The following is a 22,126-nucleotide window of genomic DNA, read 5'->3' as shown; positions in this document are numbered from 1 at the left end:
CAGTTGTTCATTGCTAGTTTTCGGTCCATTGAGTTGTATCAGACAATTTCGTGTGTGAATTGTATGCAAGCTCAAGTTTCATTCCACTTCTACTCCATTTCTTCTTTATTTTCATTTGCTTGATTGATCATTGGTGAAGATCCTTCCATCGAGGACTATACATTGCCTCCCAATGTTTCCTTGGCTTATGAACTCTATCTCTCTCTCGAAAGACTCCTCTCATTGATACAAAGACCACATTATCACTGGGTCTGTAGAAAAGGTAACCAAAGGATCTCTGTGGGTAGCCGATGAAAATACACCTCTCACTTCGAGGTTCGAGCTTATCGTGAGTCTCGCGCCTCACGAAAGCCTCGCAATCCCAAATCTTGATGTGATCTAGATTGGGAACCTTCCCAGTCCACATCTCATGAGGTGTTTTGGCAACCTTCTTTGTAGGGACTAGATTAAGGATATGGGTGGCAGTCTCTAAGGCATACCCCCAAAATTAGATTGGTAGCGAAGCTCGACTCATCATGGAACGAACCATATCCAACAAGGTTCGATTACGCCTCTCAGCCACACCATTTAACTGTGGTGTCCTGGGAGGTGTCAATTGTGAGACAATCCCACATTCCTTAAGATAGTCAAGTAACTCTGTACTAAGATACTCACCACCTCGATCGGATCGAAGCATCTTAATGTTCCTGCCCAACTGATTCTCCAGTTATTGTTTAAACTCCTTGAACTTTTCAATGGTTTCTGACTTATGCTTGATTAAGTAGACATATCCATATCTACTATAATCATCATTAAAAGTCACATAGAAGCGGTTAGGATCTCTTGTGGCAGTTCTGAAGGGTCCACAGACATCAGTATGTATGAGGTCCAATAAACCCTCACCCCTAGCATAAGTACCAGTGAAGGGTGACTTTGTCATTTTCCCAAGCAAACAAGATTCACAACTATCATCTGACTTTAGGTCAAATGACGCCAAGACTCCATCCTTTTGGAGTTGGCCTATGTGTTTCTTGCTTATATGTCCAAGACGACAATGCCATAATGATGTTTTATCCAAGCTAGAAGAAGAATTGATACACAACACATTATTTCCAAGGTTATCTACAACCGACACAGTTTCATACACACCATCACAAGGTAATGCTTTAAAATAAAGAACATTATTAAAGAAAGCATTAATACCACCACGTTCATTATCAAACGAAAAGGTAAAACCTTGTTTGTACAAACCATGAAAGGAAATAATATTTCTCTCCATTTCAGACGAGTAACAACATTTATTCAAATCTAATGTTAACCCACTACTTAGCAACAAAGAATAAACTCCAATCTTGGTGACAGGTGTAACTTTCCTATTCCCCATGATCAAGTTTATCTTCCCATGCTCCACATTCTAACTTCTTCTTAGTCCCTGCAAATCAGAACATATGTGAATACCACAACCTGTATCAAGGACCCAAGAATTAGAATAGGGTGAGTTATTAGACAATATAGTGTAAATACCTGCATGGTTGGGTTTCACTTTCCCATCCTTAACATCTTGCAAGTACTTTGGGAAGTTTTGCTTCCAGTGCGACTTTTCATGGAAATAGAAGCATTCAGCCTCTTTAGGGTTAGCAGAAGGAGTGACAAAACCTTTCTTGGTTCCACTTGAAGATGATCCATCAAGGGACTTTCCCTTGGTATCCTTCGAAGGGCTCTTCCTCTTCTTTCCTTTGCCTTGCCCGATTGCCAAGACAGGGGCCGCGGTAGGAGTAGGAGTAGTAACAACCGACTTACCTTTAAGACCACTTTCTGCGGTCTTCAAAAGTCCTTGAAGCTTCTTGGGTGTAACTTCCTCCTTGTTCATGTGGTATGTAATTCGGAATTGATCATAACACGAAGGTAAGGAGTGCAAAATGATATCAATTGCCAACTCCTCTGGGAAGTTCACATTCAGTTTCAGCAAACGGTCCACATACCTTTTCATTTTCTGCATGTGGCCCGTCATGGGTTCACCATCCTTCATCCGGGTTATTATCATGGAGGAGATGATTTCATACCGCTCTTGACGAGCACTCTGATGGTAGCGGTCCATCAAGTCCTGGTGTATCTCAAAAGGGTAATAGTCCTCATATGACTTTTGGAGCTCAGCTGTCATTATGGCCAACATGATACATGCCACTTTGGTGGCATCTCTCTCATGTGCCTGGTATTCAGCGATCTCCTCAGGAGTAGCAGACAACTCATCAAGTTCCTTAAGCTCCTTGTTGAGGACATATTCTTTGTCCTCATACTGAATGACCATATTGATGTTCCTGATCAAATCCATAAAGTTGGATCCATCAAAGATGACTCTCCTATAAAGGTTCATGAGAGAGAAGGAGCTGGTAGGGTTTGAGCCAGAAGCATCATTGTTGGAAGACATCTGAAAAGAAGAAAGACAAGTTTAGATTAAATATAAAGATAGTCGTTAATAAGACACCCAAATGTAATATTAAGGCTAGGACCCAACACAATATTTTATAACATAGAAGAGGGATGCCGTAATCCAAGCTATAAAATATTTGAAGGTAGGTGAATGACAATTCACCAATTTCCACCATGAAAAACGAAATAAATTATTAGGTTTTAATTGGTTTTGAAACTCCTATATTCTTTAAGATTCATTGAACTTTTCAATGGCATGTTTCAATCTTGGTGTGCCCTTCAAGTTTTGTGATTGGGATGCCGAGGATCACAAAACAAGGTGTGAAGTAACCATGCAAATTACTTGGTACTCTTAATGTTTATCACTCAATCGATGTGCTAGTTAACCACACACGCTCCACCGACCTATGATAAACCTTGAGCCACCCTTTGTCTACCTTGTTAAGTCCAGGTTAGTGTGTCGGTTAACCACACACGCTCCACTAACAACTTAAACAAAGTGCAACGTGTAATTTCATGGGTTAGCACCTTATTCACATTTTCCTAAAGTAACTAAGATTGCGAATTTATAAAAAAACATTTAGTTACTTTACATTCATCATACTTTTAATGAGGATTAAAGTCATTTTCCTACCCGTTCGGCTAACGACCCTCCACCAGTCAAGGAAGCGGTGGGTGAGAGTGGACACCCATTAAACTGCCATTTTATAGGCAACAACCTTATACCCCCTTATAAACCGGCTTCGTGAATGAGGCCTACTAACGGTAAAACGACTTGTTCTTATATATATATACATATATATATATATATTATTAACTTATAATATTATAAAGTATAAGGGTTGAATTTTAACTTTTAAAATTCTAGGGGTTGGAACTAAAGTTTTTAAGGTGACTTTACATGTTCCAAAACTCGAGGGCAAGTTTTGTAACTTTCAAAACTTTTCATCTTTCATAACTTATGAGTTAATGGTTTATTAAAATGAGAGACTTTTCATTTTATGTAACCTATGTGTTTCTTTAATGGACTTTAAAAGAATGACTTTTGGTAATCCATAACTTGAAGACAAATTATGGATTCCATTAAAACACATAATGATCAAGAATTAAACTAACAAGCAAATTGCAAATACTTCCTATGATCTTCTAAACTCATAAGTGTATGAATCTTCATATCAACAATTTCAAGAATCATAAATAAACCATACAAGACTTGAAATTTTGATAATAGCCATTGAAAATGGATTAGCATAACCATTACACCATCTAAAACAAGTTTTATAATACCAAAAAAGTTTAGGGTAATGTTTCTAGTCCATTTCCAGCAGCAAAACATGAAAAACTGCACTCTGCGCATTCTACTCGTCGAGTGCATGAACCTACTCGACGAGTAGGATGATTTTACACACGGACTCGTCGAGTCCCCCCATGGACTCGGCGAGTTCCTTCAGCAGAATGCATAATTTTCTACTTTTTTCAACAATTTGCATCAAGTATCAAGAAAACAAGCCTCGACTCTGATACCACTGATGGGTTTTGAGTGTTCTAACACGCCTAAGGTGTACATGCAACCTAGAAACCTTGGATCTATGTTTTACTAAGATACATGCAAATTTGCTTTTCCAAGGTTCTTAACCTAACTAGCATGGCATGGGGAACTTTGAAACTTAATAAGCTAGTAGAGTTACATACCTTTTAGTAGTGGTTGATTGATTGGAGTTTGAGAGCCTAGCACCAATAATGTGGATGCCTCAAATGGAAGTCACAAATCACCACAAACCTTGGAAACTTGAGAGAATAGTAGAACACTTCTAGAAATCAGCCACCCTTAGTTCTCACACAAAAACTAGTCAATTTCAAGTGCCAAGGACTCCTTTATATAGTGTGGTGGATTAGGGTTACATCCATGTAAACCCTAATGCCCATGACCTTTCATTTCCATGAGATCCATGGGTTAAAGCTCCATGGACTATCCATGGACTTGCCATGCAAGCCTAGCCCATTCTAAATAAGCATTAGCCCACACTATATAAATACAAGAGTCCATATTTAATTAGTCACACTTTTTATCACAAAAATAATTCTAAATTAATTTTAGATCAATAATAATTAAATAATATGATTTCATATTAATATATTAGAACTTGTAATATATTAATAAATCATAACTTATACTATTCTCAAAAAATTATCCATATAAATTATTCGGGTGAAGTGCAACCCAAATGGACCATGCCGGGTCGGGTCAAGTACATCTCAAATATAGTTATGGACTTAGAGACCTTATCCAACAGGATGCATCACAGAACACCACAAATCCTCAACACCCTCTGGAAGGGTCAACACTGGGGCCTCACATAACCTCTGCCGCAGCGTCTCAAAAGCAATATGCTGCTCAGGTCCCCATCGGAAATCCACTCCCTTCATCGTCAAATGAGTGAGGGGTACTGCGATCTTGGAGAAGTCCTGGATAAATCTCTGATAATATCCCGCCAAACCAAGAAAATCCTGATCTATGAGGGAGATTTCGGAACCTCCCACTGCATCACAACCTCGATCTTGGCTGGATCGACCAAAATCCCATTTTGGTTAACATGGTGTCCCGAGAACTGGACCTCTCATAACCAAAACTCATACTTCGAGAACTTGGCATACAACCGTTCTTGCCTCAATACTCCCAATAGCTCTTGAAGGTGCTCCTCGTGCTGCTCTCTGGTCTTGGAATACACAAAGATATCATCAATGAACACAATAACAGATCGGTCGAGCATCGGACTGAACACCCGATTCATCAAATCTATAAACATTTCAGGCGCATTGGTGAGCCCAAATGGCATTACCACGAACTCGTAATGCCCATAACGACTCAAGAATGTGGTCTTCTCCATGTCTTCCTCTCTCACTCTCACTTGATGATATCCAGACCTCAAATTGATCTTGGAGAACCAAGATGCACCCTGAAACTGATCAAAGAGGTCATCAATCCGCAGAAGGGGATAACGGTTCTTCACCGTTAACTTATTCAACTCCCGGTAATCAATGTATATCTGGTGTGAACCATAATTCTTCTTGAAGAACATAAATGACGATCCCCATGGTGAACTGCTCGGTCTGATGAACTGCTTGCCTAACAGGTCCTGAAGCTGAGAGGACAACTCCTGTATCTCGGACGGTGCCAACCGTTACGACGCCTTGGCACTCGGAGACGCACCTGGCACTAGATCAATCCTGAACTCAACCTGCATCTCGGGAGGCACACCGGGTAACTCCTCCGGGAATAAATCGGCAAAATTCCTAACAAATGGCACATCTGAAACCGAGACCTGCTCCCCTACCCGAGTATCAACCATATAGGCAAGATAACCCATACACCCATGCTGAATATTGAGCCCTGGCTTCCGAACAAAACCCTGAAGCATCCATGGTACCCTCTCCATAGGTAACCAATTCTCCCCCACTTGGGGTTCGAACTACTACCCGCTGGCTCTCACAGTCTATAATAGAACCAAACTTGCTCAACCAATCCATCCCTACAATGGGGATATGGATCAGATCAGTCGAATAAAGCACCCCTTGAGATATGGATCAAATCAGTCGGATAAGGCTTCCGAACAAAACCCTGAAGCACACATCCCCCATGGGGATATGGATCAGATCATTCGAATAAGGCACCCCGAAGATCTCCAATACACAACTCTGGTAAACTCTGTATGCAGAAACCCCATGTTCGTTGGCGATAGAAACCTGCAACGGACACTCTAACTTCCCAATAGGCATATCAAACTCCCTAATGAACGTCTGGGATACAAAAGACTGACTCACTTCCGAGTCAAAAAGCACAAGATCAGCCGAAGAGTTCACTAGGAAGGTACCATAAAATAATCGACATAACAATAAATAGAAACATACCCGTCACTAGGGATGAGAGTGGGTCCAAGCCTGGACCGGTAGACCCGGACCTGGAAAACCCGGGAACCGGTTAGCGAGATTTTGTTGGATCGGAAACTAGACCGGTATATAGGAACCAGTTCGGTTCGGTTCCGGGTAAAGTGGGTCTAGAACTGGAAAACCCGGAAACATTAAAGTGGGTCGGGTGGAACTGGGTAAAGTGGGTCTAGAAACCGGAAAACCTGGGAAATTCAGAATTTTTTGGTAATTAATTTGTGGTTGAACTTTGAAATTTTCAACTTTGATATCCCAACTTCGGGGACTGTAAGTCATTGAATATTAAACCAAAAATGACAAAATTATAGTCTAAAATCATGTACAAACTCTAAACTACACGTTGCAAAAAAACTCATGATAATCTGAATTCAAACGAATTAGATATGCATTTTTAAAATTTCACAAAATATAAAAATAAAGCTGAAAAACAGAAAATTCACAACATTGATATCCCGACTTTGGGGGACTATAAGTCAATGAATATGAAACCAAAAATGAAAAAATTATAGTCTAAAATCATGTACAAACTCTAAACTACATGTTTCAGAAAACCTCATGATAATCCGACTTCAAACGAATTAGATATGCATGTACAAACTATGAAATACACTCTGGAAAAACCTCATGCCAATCCGACTTGAAACGAATGAGATATGCATGTTTTAAACTTTTCATAGAAACCGGTTTCGGCCCCTAAAACCGGTTCTGGTTCCTAATACAGTTCCGGTTCTTAAACCCGTTTTTCCCGGACCCGAAGACCCGAAACTCGGATTACCCAGAACCTGGATAAATCCATTCTTTAAACCCAGGACCCGGACTGGTTCTACATATTCCGGTTCTAACGGTTCCGGTTCCGGTCCGATTCTGGTTCTGGTCCGGTTTTCCGGTTCTAAATCTCATCCCTACCCGCCATGACGTCTGGTGCCGCCCTTGCCTCCTCCGCAGTGAGCTGAAAAGCGTAACCTCGATCCCTCAGGGGCTCCACCCTTCCCTGCCTCCCATCAATGATCCTCATAGTAGCCTGTGCTAGAGCCTGCGCCGGTCTAGCAGCAAGTAAGGGACAGTTGGCCTTCACATGGACAACCTGCTCGCAGTGATAGCAAATCCTGGTGCTGGGCACTGAAGCCTACTGATGGCAGTCCCTCTCAATGTAGCCATGCCTAGAAGATTAACAAGCACCATCATGAACCTTGCCGCACTTCCCATAAGTGCGGCCCCTCTGACTCCTAGACCTCACATCAGCGGTCTTGAGTCACTTCGTTGCAAGCTGCGACTACACCGAGGCATGCCTCTGCTCCCTTTTCTGGAGCTCCATCTCGATATATCGCCGCCTAGCGGCCTCCTGCAAATCCACCAGTGAACCATAACGCCACATAAACACAAACTGACGGATGTCCATCTTGTGCATGCTCAAGTACCGAGTCATCTAAGCTTGATTTGAAGCAGAAAACTCTGGGAAAAACATGGCTCTCTCTGTAAACATCTTGATGATCTCTATCAACGAATTGGTCCCCTGTCCCAGATCCAAGTACTCCTGAGCCAGCCTCCCCTGATCCACCAATGGAACATATCTCGAGTGGAACATCTCTGAGAACTGTTCCCATGATACTGCAACTCTCTGCTCTGGGTTGTATGGACTAGTAACCAGCCTCCACCAATCCTTCGCTGCAGACCAAAGAAGGTTCAGAGCGCACTTGACCTTCTTTTTAGCTAGGCAGGATCATCTAAAGAAACATCCCTCAACATCCGACAACCACCTCATGACAATGATCGGATCCTGCACCCCGTCAAACACCAGGGGCTTCGAATTGTCGAAGTCATGGTACTGGAAGGCTCCCCCAACGCCAATTCCTACCATAACGACGACTGCGGTAGCTGCAACAACAGCATCCTTAGAAAGTCCAGTGTGTTGGTCATCAAAGAACTCCATCATAGTGGTCTTGATAGACCCAAAAAAATCCGGTATCTGACCCCGGACAATAGAAACAACATCCTCATGAATTATCTCCCTAACTCGGTCCTCATTCAATACTGGCCCATCCTGGCAATGACATCCCCAATTTCATGGCCAGAAAAGACCAATTCATTTATGCTTATTTAAAAACCAGAGTATCATTTTTGAGGAATAACATTACGAAATTTGTTCCGAGAAAACACAATAATGAAATTGTCAAAACATTTCTGAATAAATGTATTTTATTTATATTAAAACATTGGGATGTCATCATCAATAAAGAAAACATAAGCATAACGAAATATTACAAGACTTACAGTAATTAAACTACTGGCCTAATATTCCTCGAATCTCTCAGCAAAATGTATCTTTCATATCGCTACCCGTGATACAATAAACTAAGTGCGTCAGGTTGGGAAACCTGGTGAGTACATAGGGTTTTCAGCCCACAATACTATAAATATTAGGTTTAATCAATAAACAATTAACCCAATTTCCCATCCCTAGTATCTTCTTTATTCTTAAGGATCTACCCTAAGGATCATCTATGCTGACAGTAGTAGTTAAGGGATTCCTCCATGATACTTGTCAGTAGGTATTCTTCTATATTTAATCCTAAGGATTTGTCCTAAGGTATAGGCATGAAGTCCATTGATGCCAGGGTTTATCTAATAGGCACTAAGTCCATAGCTACCAATATTATCCATTCGGCACTAAGTCCATAGCTGCTGGTATTTGTCTATGGTCACTAAGTCCATAGCTGCAAGTGTTTACCTATTAGGCACTAAGTCCATAGCTGCCAGTATTCATCTGTAAGGTACTAAGTTCATAGCTGCCAATGTTCATCTGTAGGGTATTTGTCACCTATAGTCTAGTAATTGTCACATATACTTTGCTACGTGACTACATCGTTGGTAAAATAACAATTCCAAAGGCGTGGCATTCTATCTTTGCCTATTTCATTTGTCATACTATAGCGTCCTATCTTTCATCATACTGTAGCATCTTTTATCTCTCATCATCTATATCATCTTTCATCTATCCATCTTTACCTAATATATTTATAGGTATAAAAATACATATACAGTTTAAATCGATTAAAATATGTATAAATCATTCATCTAGAATAGATATCAGGAACATATATAATAAGCACATATAGCATGTATTCATATTAAATACTTCATATCTATGTGTAAGATGAAAGTAACTATGCACTCATTTGTTAAAGTGACGACTCGAAATTGGGACAGCGCTTCACTTCTAGCAACTGTATTTTCCTTTGACGTAACCTACGGTCATTATCACTAAGTCTTAGTCTATTATTTATTGCGACTAATTATTAGTCTATATTCTGATGGATTAGGTGTCTAACCATATAACTATAATTGATATAAACTTGAATTGATAGTAGCACAGTCCTTTTGGGTTGCTTTCAAACTTGGCAATTGAATAGGATGACTGTGAGAGAGAGAATAATGATTTATTAATTTATTACTTGGTTAATAAATTAATTAGAAATCAAAATAAATGATTTATTAATGTATTACAGAAATAATATATTAATTAGAAATCATATTGTTTAATTAATAATTAATCAGAAATTAGTTGGATTAATTTTGGGATTAATTGGATTAATTAAAAGTAGGAGGATTAAAGGTGACAATGTTCAATAGTTGATCATTGGGCAATTCTATAACCTCCCTAAAGATGGGGGAACGAAATCTAGAGTGTCTCTAGGGTTTCCTTGGGCTCTAAGGGTGCCTTGGATTCCTTAAGGGGGGGGGGGTGAAGATAAGGGATTAGGGTTATCTTGGAGATACCTTCCTTATCCAATAACTTCCTAACATCTATATAAACCCTCCTTAGGGTTGAATTTTGGCCAAGCCTTCTTACTAAGTGCCTTGGACAAAATCTTGGCTCCTTCCCTCTCTCTTAATAGTTTTCCTTGGTTTCTAGGGTTTGTTTGTGAACCATTAGAGGCGCGACACTTGTGGCGGTTGCTACCAAACGTATTTCAAGTAAGGATCCAAGATTGTTTACAATAACAATCTTAAAGGTATGTAACATTACCCTTATCATGTGAATTTCGATTATATTATAGAGATCTAGGGTTTACAATTGGTTGTTCATATTGTATGTTCAATTATAGAAAAGGTAGATCTAAATTAGGGTTGAATGCACACATAAGATTGTTTGTAATGCTCAAAACCCATCAGTGGTATCAGAGCCTAGGTTTAGTTTTCTGTTGAATTGATACTAATATGAACTTGAACAAACAAGGGAAAACATAATCATCATTCTGTTCATCCAACACGCTGTGCTGTTCTTGCAACACGACATGTTGGCCTGCAGATTCGACTGAACACGACGTGGTAATTGCTCACCACGGCGTGTTGAGCTGTCAGATCCTAAAAATTCGATTTTTGATTTGGTTTAAAATTGATTAGGATAATTACCTTTTTTAATATTGTTTAATTGTGTAAGTCTGAATACTTTAAATTGTAATTTGATATCCTTATCTTAAATCGATAATTGGTTATGTTTTTAATTTAAATTAAATGAATATGAATTTTGTAAATTTAAAATATAACCCCTAGTATTTTGAAAAGTTTAAAATACATCCTTTGGGATGTTATTATTAATTTAGTTATATGATTAATTAAAAGATAATTAAAAAATCCATAATTGGTTTAAATTTAATTAAACTAAAAGTTTGATTTATTAAAAGACTAAACCCTTGATATTTTAAAATATTTCAAAATACACCATTATATATTATATGTAACATTAAAGGTTTAATATTACTATATAAGACAAGTCAGTCGAACCGCTAGTACGCCTCATTCACGAAGTCGATCTATAAGGGGAGTTTAAGGAAGCGGTCTATAAAATGACCGCCATTGGGTATCCACTGTTACCCACCGCTCCCTTGATTGGTGGAAGGTCGTTAGCCGAATGGGTTCGATAAGACAATTAATTCTCATTAATAAGTATAATGCGATATAAAGTAACTAAACCATCTTCAAAAATCACACTCTTTGTTACTTTAGGAAAAATGTGAATTTGATGCTAACCCATGAAATTGCACATTGCACTTTATATAAGTCGTTAGTGGAGCGTGTGTGGTTAACCGACACACTAATATGGACTAACAAAGGGTGGAAATGGGTGTCTCGTAAATTATCATTGATTAATGGAGCGCTGGTGGCTAACTGACATATTGATTAGATGATAAATGACATCGAGAGTACCAAGCTAATTTGCATGGTTATTCATATCTCGTTTGTGATCCTCGGCATCCCAGTCACAACATGAGAGCATAATCGAGATTAAACATGCCATTGAAAAGTTCAATGAATCTCAAAGATCTAGGAGTTTCAATTAGATTGAAATTGGTAAAAGCCTTACCTACCTAAAATAGATTTGAATTTGATTCCCACATCCCTCTTCAAAGTTCGAATTGAAAATATGGATCCTAGCCTTAATTAAATTTTGGGTTAATAATTAAAGATTAAAGAAATCAACTTACCTGAATTCTCTTTTCTACCTTTATAGATTTCGAGTTCAGAAAACAATGGTCTTCCTCGTCTTTCTGGAAATGTTTTCCCCTATCTGAAGATGATCTTCAACATGTTGATCAAGGTGAAAGAATGTTCCCTTCTTCAAGCAATGGTGGAACTGGAAATCATGCTTCTCTAACTCTTCCTCCACCCCCTCCAGTAATTCTCCCCAATTCATGTTTCCTTCAAGCTAAAAAATATGAAGTTACTCAAGCCCTGTTGGCATAACATCAAGATGGAAAGTCTATGTGTGCGCATGTTCTGAAAATGAAATCGTACATTGACAGATTGGGAATGTTGGGTGTCGTTTTCCCAAGGGAGCTAGCCAATGACTTGGTTCTACTTTCGCTTCCTGAGTCATATAGTCAGTTCATTAAAGACAACTATATTGTAGACCACGACGTGACCCTAATTGATCTAACACATATGTTGATTGTTACTGAAGCAAAAATGCTTAAGAGCACAAGTCAAGCAAAAGTGTTTGAAGGATCTGAGTCCCAAATTTTCATAGACGTTGACAATGGCAACAATGGTAGTCCAAAAAAGGTTTCTCTTCCCAATGGAAAGGGATCGGCCAAGGTCAAACCATTTGGCTATATGGTAAAGAGAAAGACTAGTTCTCAGATAGTCCCATGTGTTGACCCCAAGGAGTCCATATGTTTATAATGCCAATTTAAGGGACATTGGATGCGAAGCTGCCCAGACTACCTGAAAGATCTTAGAGATGGTAAAGTCAGGTCATATGACTCTACTTCAGGTACATCCATTATCTAACTCCATTATTTTATTAAGTTACTATTCATAGATTCTTAATACATGATGTGATGATAACATTTTGATGTTTTATAGGATCTAAGAGAAAGAAGGAAGCTTAAGAAGAGTAAGTTGAATCTGATCGTGAGAGATGGATTTCAGTCGCTGTTGGGTTTAAATGTTTTGTGTAAAATGTATGTGCTAGTATAGTCTTATTTACAGGTTTGGGCCTGTCCATTTACGTTTTTGATTTCTAGGGTTAGCCTATTTATTGTGCATGCATGTATCAAAATACCACTCTTACTATATCTTCCGATAGGTATCATTCACTATCGTAATCTTTCTCATTTCCTCAATTTACTCAATTCGCTATGAGTCTTCACCATGACCTTATATTCATGGAAGCATGCATTCAGTGTATCGGGACGAGAATATAGATAGAGAAGGTTTAAACGTGTAATCCTTCATATTACTCAATAAAGTTACATGTCAGTTGTAATACCGTAATTAAACGTTTAAAAATCTGAACACAGAAAATTTCCAGATCCGGTCGGCAATAGGCCATAGATCCAATCAAACGATAGCATCATAAAGCATATAAGACATCTTATAGAATAAATCATTTAGCACATAAAAGCAATTTAGGCATCTTCCCTAAATAAGCTAGTGCTCGTGTCTATTCAGGAATACTTCTTAAATATAGTAGACACTCATCTCACACTCATTGCTTAGCATTATAAGTTAAGTCTAGAAATCCTATAAATTCCTAGTTCGCTTAAACTAATGCTCTGATACCAACTGTGACATCCTAAATTTCAGGGCCAAAAAAGACCAATTTGTTCATGCTTATTTAAAAATCAGAGTATCTTTTTTGAGGAATAACATTACGGAATTTGTTCCCAAAAAACACGATAATGATAATATCAAATCATTTCCGAAGAAATTTATTTCATTTATATTAAAACATTGGGATGTCATCGTCAGAAACATAAGCATAACGAAATATTACAAGCCTTACAGTAATTAAACTAGTGGCCTAATACTCCTCGAATTTCTCAGTAGAATGTATCTTTCATATCGCTACCTGTGATACAATAGACTGAGTGGGTCAGGTTGGGAAACATGGTGAATACATAGGGTTTTCAACCGACAATAATATAATTATTAGGTTTAATCATCAAACAATTAACCTAATTTCCCATCCCCATTATCTTCTTTATTCTTAAGGATCTACCCTAAGGATCATCTATGTTGACAGTAGTAGTTAAGGGATTCCTCAATGACACTTGTCAGTAGGTATTCTTCTAAATTTAATCCTAAGTATTTGTCCTAAGGTATAGGCATGAAATCCATCGATTCCAGGGTTTATCTAATAGGCACTAAGTCCATAGCTGCCAACGTTATCCATTCGACATTAAGTCCATAGCTGCCAGTATTTGTCTAATAGGCACTAAGTCCATAGCTTCCAGTGTTTATCTATTAGGCTATTAGGCCCTAGGTCCATATCTTCTAGTATTCATCTATAAGGCACTAAGTCCATAGGTGTCAGTGTTCATCTATGGGGCACTGAGTCCATAGCTGCCAATGTTCATCTATAGGGCACTAAGTCCATAACTGCCAATGTTATACGGGACTATCATCAATTATTCCGGTAGTTGTCACCTATACTTTGCTAAGTGAATACATCATTGGTAAAATAAAAATTCCAAAGTCGTGGCATTCTATCTTTGCCTACTTCTATTGTCATGCTATAACGTCCTATATTTCATCATACTATAACATCTTTCATCTCTCATCATCTATATCATCTTTTATCTACCCATCTTTACCCAATATATTTATAGGTATAAAAATACATATCCAATTTAAATAGATTAAAATATGTATAAATCGTTCATCTAGCATAGATATCAAGAACACTATAATTAGCACGTATAGCATGTATTCATATTAAATACTTCATATGTATGTGTAAGATGAAAGTAACTATGCACTCACTTGTTAAAGTGACGACTCGAAATTCGGACAACGCTTCGCTTCTAGCAACTGTCTTTTCCTTTGACGTAACCTAGTGTCATTATCACTAAGTCTTAGTCTAATATTTATTGCGACTAATTATTAGCCTAGATTCATCGTTAATTCAAAGTCTACTGATCTATAGCTGATAAGGGACAAACATGCAGGATCATTTAAGAGGTAGGGTCCGTTTGGTATACAAAGCATGAAATCACACTTTAAACACCTCACTAAATCCAACCTAGACATCATACCCGTAAGTAGATCAATCAATATAACGACTTGAAATCACTGATAAATCTTGTTTATAGGTTCATAATAACGATAATGAACTTAAACATCATTTATACTTATAGCTCGGTAAGCATAAATTAACTTGCAGGTGGTTTAGCGAGAAAGCAGAATTTGCATGAGCAGAAATTCTAAGCTGAAATCTCTACTTCTCGGAGCTTTCTGATGCTCCGAAGCTTCACTACTAACACCTAGGAAGTGTTAGACAAAGGTCTTGGGACCTTGGGGAGTTTGTGAGAGAATGGAATGGAAAGGTGTAATGAAATGAGTGAAATTCGGCTGTATTTATAGGATGTCCAGGTGCCTATAACGTTGTGAGACATGCCTTTCATGTCGTGAGCTTGCGTAGGCACCAAGGCTTCGCCTGGTGCTGACACGTGGCACCGGACGCTGGTAAAACTGCAAATCTTCAAAAATTCATAACTTTCGCATACAAGCTCCGTTTTGTCGTTTTTTATATCCACCTGTAGGTATTTATGAGTACTACAACTTTCCTTTTGACTCCATTGGCTAATTCTAAACCGATCTTAAATTTAATAGTTTGAGAAGATTACATTGTTAATGACCGTGTAAAATTCATAACTTCTACATACAGAATCCTTTTTCGACTATCTTTTTATCGTTGAAATCCTATTAATGAGATATTTAATTCTTATTTATATCATTTTGGATAAAAATTAACCGATCTAAAATTCGATTTCTGTGCCCGCACTGCTGCGCTGAAACTTCGAAAAATCATAACTTCCTCTACTGAAGTCAGATTTGGACATTCTTTATATGCACGCTCTCGGTTTAACGAACACTATGACTTTCATTTAGATTACTAAGTCTAAAAAGTAATTTATCAAAAATTCACTTTTTACGATACGCAGAGCCGTGTCGGTTTAATCGCGAAACTTCGAAGAAGCATAACTTCTTCATTCGAAGTTGGATTTTAACGTTCTTTATATTTACGGAATCCTTGTCACATATACTATAACTTTTGTTCAGATTATTTGTCTTAAATAATCCTCTATTAAAAAGTTATTTTAACGCTTATTATCTCAAAATTGTCTAGCCTGAAACTACGGGCGTTACACTGGCCACCTGCTCCGGCCACCAATCCAGATCCTGAATCAATTCGCCTCGTAACCACTATACTGAAAATAAACTGGGGAGATATCATATGAAACAAATATCATTCCACAGGAACCATTCCCCAATAAAACCCTAGGGGTTGTGACTTCCTTGTTACGCGTACGAGTCGTGTGCTTCCGGTAGTACGGACCCATACTACCTTCTACACCTACCCATATTTGTCTGAAAATATAATCACAACAACCCTAACAACACTCACTAGAATACTTATACACATTATTCTCACTTCCTAGAGGAAGGCTAGACATCCCTCAACAAGTCGGCTGACTCCACATAACTCATCCATGAAACTTGCACCAACCCTGCAGCACTCGTGTATGCTAATCATACATAACACTGGATCCTATACACAGTCAAATACTTGATTCTACCCTAAGCCCACAACCAAACAAGGAACATGAAAGAAGCCTAAATCAAACATTCTCAGGATACGAAATCTTAGTTATGTACAATTTTGATGCATACACTAAGCGACTATAGTAATGATGTCAATTTCACATAAGGAAGAGCCCTAGGCTATCAGGCATCATATAATCAGGCAATTCTATAATGCAGTTTCTGAAGATCCCTAGCCTATCATTAGCATGTTGTTCTAACATATCAAAATATCAAATAACAGTATGGTAATTTGGGGTCTACTTACTGGCTCCGACTGATCATACACATCACATCCTTTCTTGATTATTTTTTAAAACAATTTTGGAAATCTTTCATTTTTTTAAAAACCTTTGCAGTTCCTTAGTTTGAGATTGGATTCACACGGATGTTCCTCCAATTCGCTCAAACCAAGGCTCTGATACCAACTTGTAACATCTCAAAAATCACAATCAATTTAAACTTTTCAAATCAACCCATTTACTAATAAAAGTGTTTACAAAACCATTGTTTCCAAAGTATTATTTAAAACATAATCTCCCAAGATCAACAACATAAAAATTAGGATGTGTACGGTCACGCGTTTGCCTTGCCACTGTCCTCTGAAGTACCTGAAACCATAACCAAAAACAATAAGCCAACGGTTAGTGAGTTCCCCCAAAGCACCACCACACAAAATACATATCATAAACAAACAAGCATGCTAGGTCTAATCAGTCATCGGACTGGAATACTCCCGAGTTAACAGCCATCGGTCTTGATTACCCCTGGCCCAATCAGTCATCGAAATGGAATGTCAATATACAACAGCTCCACTCAGTCATCGGACTGAAATACCCTCGGGTCTACTCAACCATCGGGCTAGAATACCCTCGGTCTATTGACTCACGCACAAAGTAGTAAAGTCTCAACCCAACACAGTATCTCGACATATAACAGATAACAAACAAAATCAACACATAGATAATCATACAGCCAGAAATCACAGGTAGTCATACAGATCTACCTATCTATGCATATTAGCAACTATAGGATAATCGTACAGTTCTATCCCATACTCATCATATCATAAATCAATGTATTACAGGATATCAATCCAATGGGCTGGCCTTGGTGCTTTCGACCCGTAAGTATAGAAAGGAAAACTCACCTCACAATCTGACGCATAGCTGATCAAGACTCTGCTCCAAAATACCGGCTCCCCAAATCCTAAATGTCAAAACATTATCCGTTAATAATATTTTCCCAAAATTCCCTTGGTCAAGACTAGTCAAAATTAACAAGTGAACCGAGTTAACACAGCCGAGTCAACTCAGCCGAGTCGACTTAGACTTCGTACGTGGGGTGTACTCTGGAGGTACGTGGGGCATACTCGAGCCTTGACCATAGACGGGATGGTTGACCACGTTCGCGCTGTGTAATCTAGGTTACGCAGGGTTTACGCCCAAACTTCCTAAATCATCAATAATAGCTTATTGGATTAAGCTCTCACGTCCAACGTTCAGATCCAATGCCAAAATACCATTAAGATTCATAAAGTTTCCAACTTTATGCCTTTGCATGTCCATTAAGTGTTTAATCCACACAATATCAACATCTTAATGCATTAGGACCTTCTATAGCATGCATGGAGTAAAACTAACCATCAAGACCACATTTTTATGACTTAAGACCCTCCAAAAGGCCTGAAAGGATGAATTATTAGTTCAAGAACATGTCATGCTCAAGAATCACCATTTTTGGGACACAAGATGTCTTAAAGGAAGAAATGTCTAGATCTACAAGATGGAGTGATCAAGATGCAAACTTTATACCTCATGTAGGTTGTTAACAAGAAGGAAATCCCAGATCCAAGATGCTTCAGCTCTTAGCTCTTCTCACCACCTTCTTATTCTTTAAGAACACCTCGAAAACACTCCAATGGGCTCAAAATGCACTCTTCTCACTTAGGGTTAGCCTGGGGTCATTTTTCACAGAGGGAGACTGATGAAGAAATGAGACATGAGGCTATAATGGGGTTTAAATATGGACCAAACCCAAAAATTTAAGGTTTGCACAACCTTCATGTATACGCAGCGTACGAGGTGTAAGCCCAGTATATTAGGGCTTTCCCTAGTACGCCTATCATACACAACGTACGCTCAGCATAATACACTTGGACCAAATTACCATATTGCCACTATGGGCCATTTTGCAATCCTTTTCAATCCAAGGGCTAAACTAGAATATTATTCAAACACATGGTTGAAATTGAAATTACCTAAACAGCGGGATGTCATAGTGGAAGGTAGTATTGGGATCATACTACTAAAAGCATAGGATCCGTACTTGAATCGAGGAAAGTCACAGAGATTTTAAGAAGCATGTAGGATGAGGAATTCTTCGAGTATGTTCTGATCATTTGTGTGGTTGTTTTTCAGTATGGTGATGAGCACATGTAGAGGAGGATCTGGTTTTGGTTCAGGTTCAGTGTTTGGTTCTGAGCCTATTGATGAGAGGATTCACGAGTTCGTTTCGTCGGAGATCACTCACGACATTTTGGATGTGACTCTTGTGATGTTTGGTACCATCAAGGAGGGGATCATAGAGCTTCTGGATGAGTGTCTTGGGGATTTTCAGGTTGATATTGCGGCAGGATAGTTGGGGGCTTAAACTCTCTATTTTTGGGAGTTCAAGCCTTGTGGATCCCCAAAGTTCTTTGGGGTGAAGTACCCTATTGCTAGTTGTCGGTGGATCGCTGACATGGAGAATGCTCAGCAAATGAGCTTTTTCCCTGAGGGATCGAATATGGGAATCGTGTCTTTGTTTCTGAGGAACCGAGCTCGTGATTAGTAGGAAGAGGTTTGTCATGCTTTGGGATCGGTTTCCATGACGATCATGACTTGGGATTATTTTGTGTCGAGGTTCAAGGCAGAGTTTGCACCAGATATTGAGGTGCAACAGGTTGTGAGGGAGTTTCAGGACCTTCTCCAGACGACAGAGACAGTGGCAGAGATCACCTCCAAGTTCAGGGAGAAGGCTTTGTTGGTTCTGCTATACGATATGGATGAGGAGATGAAGAAGACAAGGTACCATGATATGTTGTAGGATGATATTTTGGAATTTGTGAGCAAGTTGAGCTGCAAGACTTTATATGACATGATGGATAGAGCCCGGAAACGGGAGATTGAGCTGCAACTTTGGTCGAAGCGTGGGCCGAAGTAGGATCAAAGCGTAGTGGGCCAGGCGAAGATGCCTAAGACTCAGGATTCACGTTCGGGAGGCCATCAGGGTCGGGGCCGTTGTGTCAAGTGTAAGAGGAATCAAAAGGGGAGCCACCATGAAAAAGGAAGGGGCTACTTCAGTTGCGGCCAGTATGGTCATTTTAGAAGGGATTATCCTCGGGGCTAAATTCCGATGTGTTTTCACTTCAATCAGGCAGACCACAAGAAGGCTGACTATCCGAGGTTGATGAGTGGAGCGGTTAGAGCACCAGATCTAGCTACATTGAGGATTAATGATGGTCACGAGGGTAGAGCGGAGGCTCCAGTGGTGAAGAGCCGAGCATTTTAATTGTAGGCTGAGGAGACCCGAGTTCCACCAGCTGCTATTGTAAGTATGTATAATTTTCATTTTCTTCATGCCTTATTATATATATTCTTATGATCATGTGTCTGTGTATGTGTGATAGATTATGTTAGGTTTATTTAAGTCTCCACCTAAGGATCACAATTTCTTTATGATTTGCCGGTTGTTATTATCAGAAGGTTTTTCATATGCCATTTTGCATACCGAGAATCATGCTTGAAGGATATATGGGTGAATCGGTTGTAGGATTCAGTTCGGCAGGTGACGGTCAATGATGGCATTAGCCATAAGTGGGAGTGAACTGAGTGTTCTGCTAGGAGGATTAGCATCCGTACTGATTCTAATGGATTCAACTCAATGGGTCGGAGGAAGTTGTAGTGTATGTTCATTGGATTTATGGAATTCAAGATGGTCGGGATCTTTCATGGTTGAGAGGTATAAGGGATTGGTCAGAACGTGGGTTTAGGGTAAGTTGCAGTCAGATTCATGCTTTCATGGATTTGCATGTGGTCCTCGCATCAGAGGTTTCTAGGAAAAGATCTCATTGTAGCCGGTTGTCCCTTCTGGGACAAAGAATATAGAGTTCATAGGGGCTTGTTCTACTCATGTGGGATGTCAGTTAAATGATCGGTTAGCTCGTTGAACCGATTGCTTTAGTTAGTAGGGTGCGAGAGGTTGTGACTTGTCAACCTCTGGGTGTAGGTGATGCATTTTCGCATGGATTTTCTCAGCTGCTGAGATTGTTCGAGAGTTTCAAGCTGTATCAGTTGACGATGTTTTAGGTGCATCGATCTTTCGACAAGTTAGTTATGGATTGGTGATCCATTTGTTCTGATAATGGGTACTATGTCATCAGTTGAGGTTGTTTAAGGATTTAGAATTGTATCAGGGGAAAGTGCTTTGGGCACGACAATCTTTCATCAAGAATAGCAGAGTTTAATCTTGTATAGGGTGTGGGTACCCTAGCTTGTTTAGTCTTGGAATCTTAGTTCTCGTAACCTAAGAATGATAGTGGTAGGGTAGTAAGGTTGTGAGATGATAGAGTGCAACTGAAACTAAGAGCGGGATAATCATTTCGATAAATGGGAATATTTCCTAGTGTGAAGCAAGGTGGAGTTTCATACCCTAGGTCAAATGGAGAGCCAGTTCTAGTTGTGGTATGAGTCGGGGTTATGCCAGTTATAATGTTCAATGTTCGGTCGTAATCAGGGAGGCAAATTATGAGGATTAATGTTATCTCGACCGAGAGTGTGAAGCATCAGTAGTAGCGTAATATGGGTTCGTGACTAGGTTCAGGTTGAGGGATGTGTTAGAACCTCTCTACCTGTTCTTGCTTGGTAAAGGATTTGGGGTTCTTAGCATGACCCGAATGCTTGTTTGGGGTTCAGCGGGTTGGGGTTTCTGCACATGTCGTTTCTAACATGATTTTGTGGATGATTGAAAATACCACAGGCTGGGCCGATGGGTTAAGTGGATGTATGGAAAGACTACATGCTGAACCATAGTATCCGCTAGGATGAGTTTGGCCGCTGCGGGATTGGTTGTAAGACTGTGAGGGGATCACAACCTTCGTTCAGTTTAAGTCTCGTTATTATTATTTTAGATGCCCCGTGTTTAAGTAGGAGGATTATAAGATTCGTTTAAGTGGTTAGACTAGTATAACTCTCGATTGAGGGCGAGGCCCGTTTGGCTATGCTAGTTTGGGTGAGACCCATGGGCGATGACTATTTAGTTAGGCTAGCTAGGGTGGGACCCGTGGGTGACGCCCGATTGGTTATATTATCATTGGGTGAGCGGACCTTTCAGAAATTTGAAGTTATTCTTAGGGCATGTAATATTGGTGGTAAGTCGCCAAGCCAGTGATGAAACGTTGATTAGGTCAGGATAATCTAGGATCTTAACATTTAGGTGGATTAAATGACACCGCGGTGTATCGTGAATCTGTAGTGTATGAATCATGAGGATGGGACCCGATAGTGTTTGACATGGTTAGGGCGTTATAACATGTTTTGAGTAGGGACGCTTAGTGATCAACGGATTGGATCTGTGTGGCAGATAGGCTAGGCAGCCTATATCGGTTAGACTCTTGGGCCGAGTCTTATTGTACGACCGTGTG

The sequence above is a fragment of the Lactuca virosa genome, chromosome 6 (assembly GCF_052849685.1).
Source record: "Lactuca virosa cultivar CGN04683 chromosome 6, Lactuca_virosa_CGN04683_v6, whole genome shotgun sequence".
In the NCBI taxonomy this organism is placed as follows: Eukaryota; Viridiplantae; Streptophyta; class Magnoliopsida; order Asterales; family Asteraceae; genus Lactuca; species Lactuca virosa.
The sequence above is the reverse complement of the archived record's forward strand: the minus strand, read 5'-3'. Positions refer to the sequence as shown.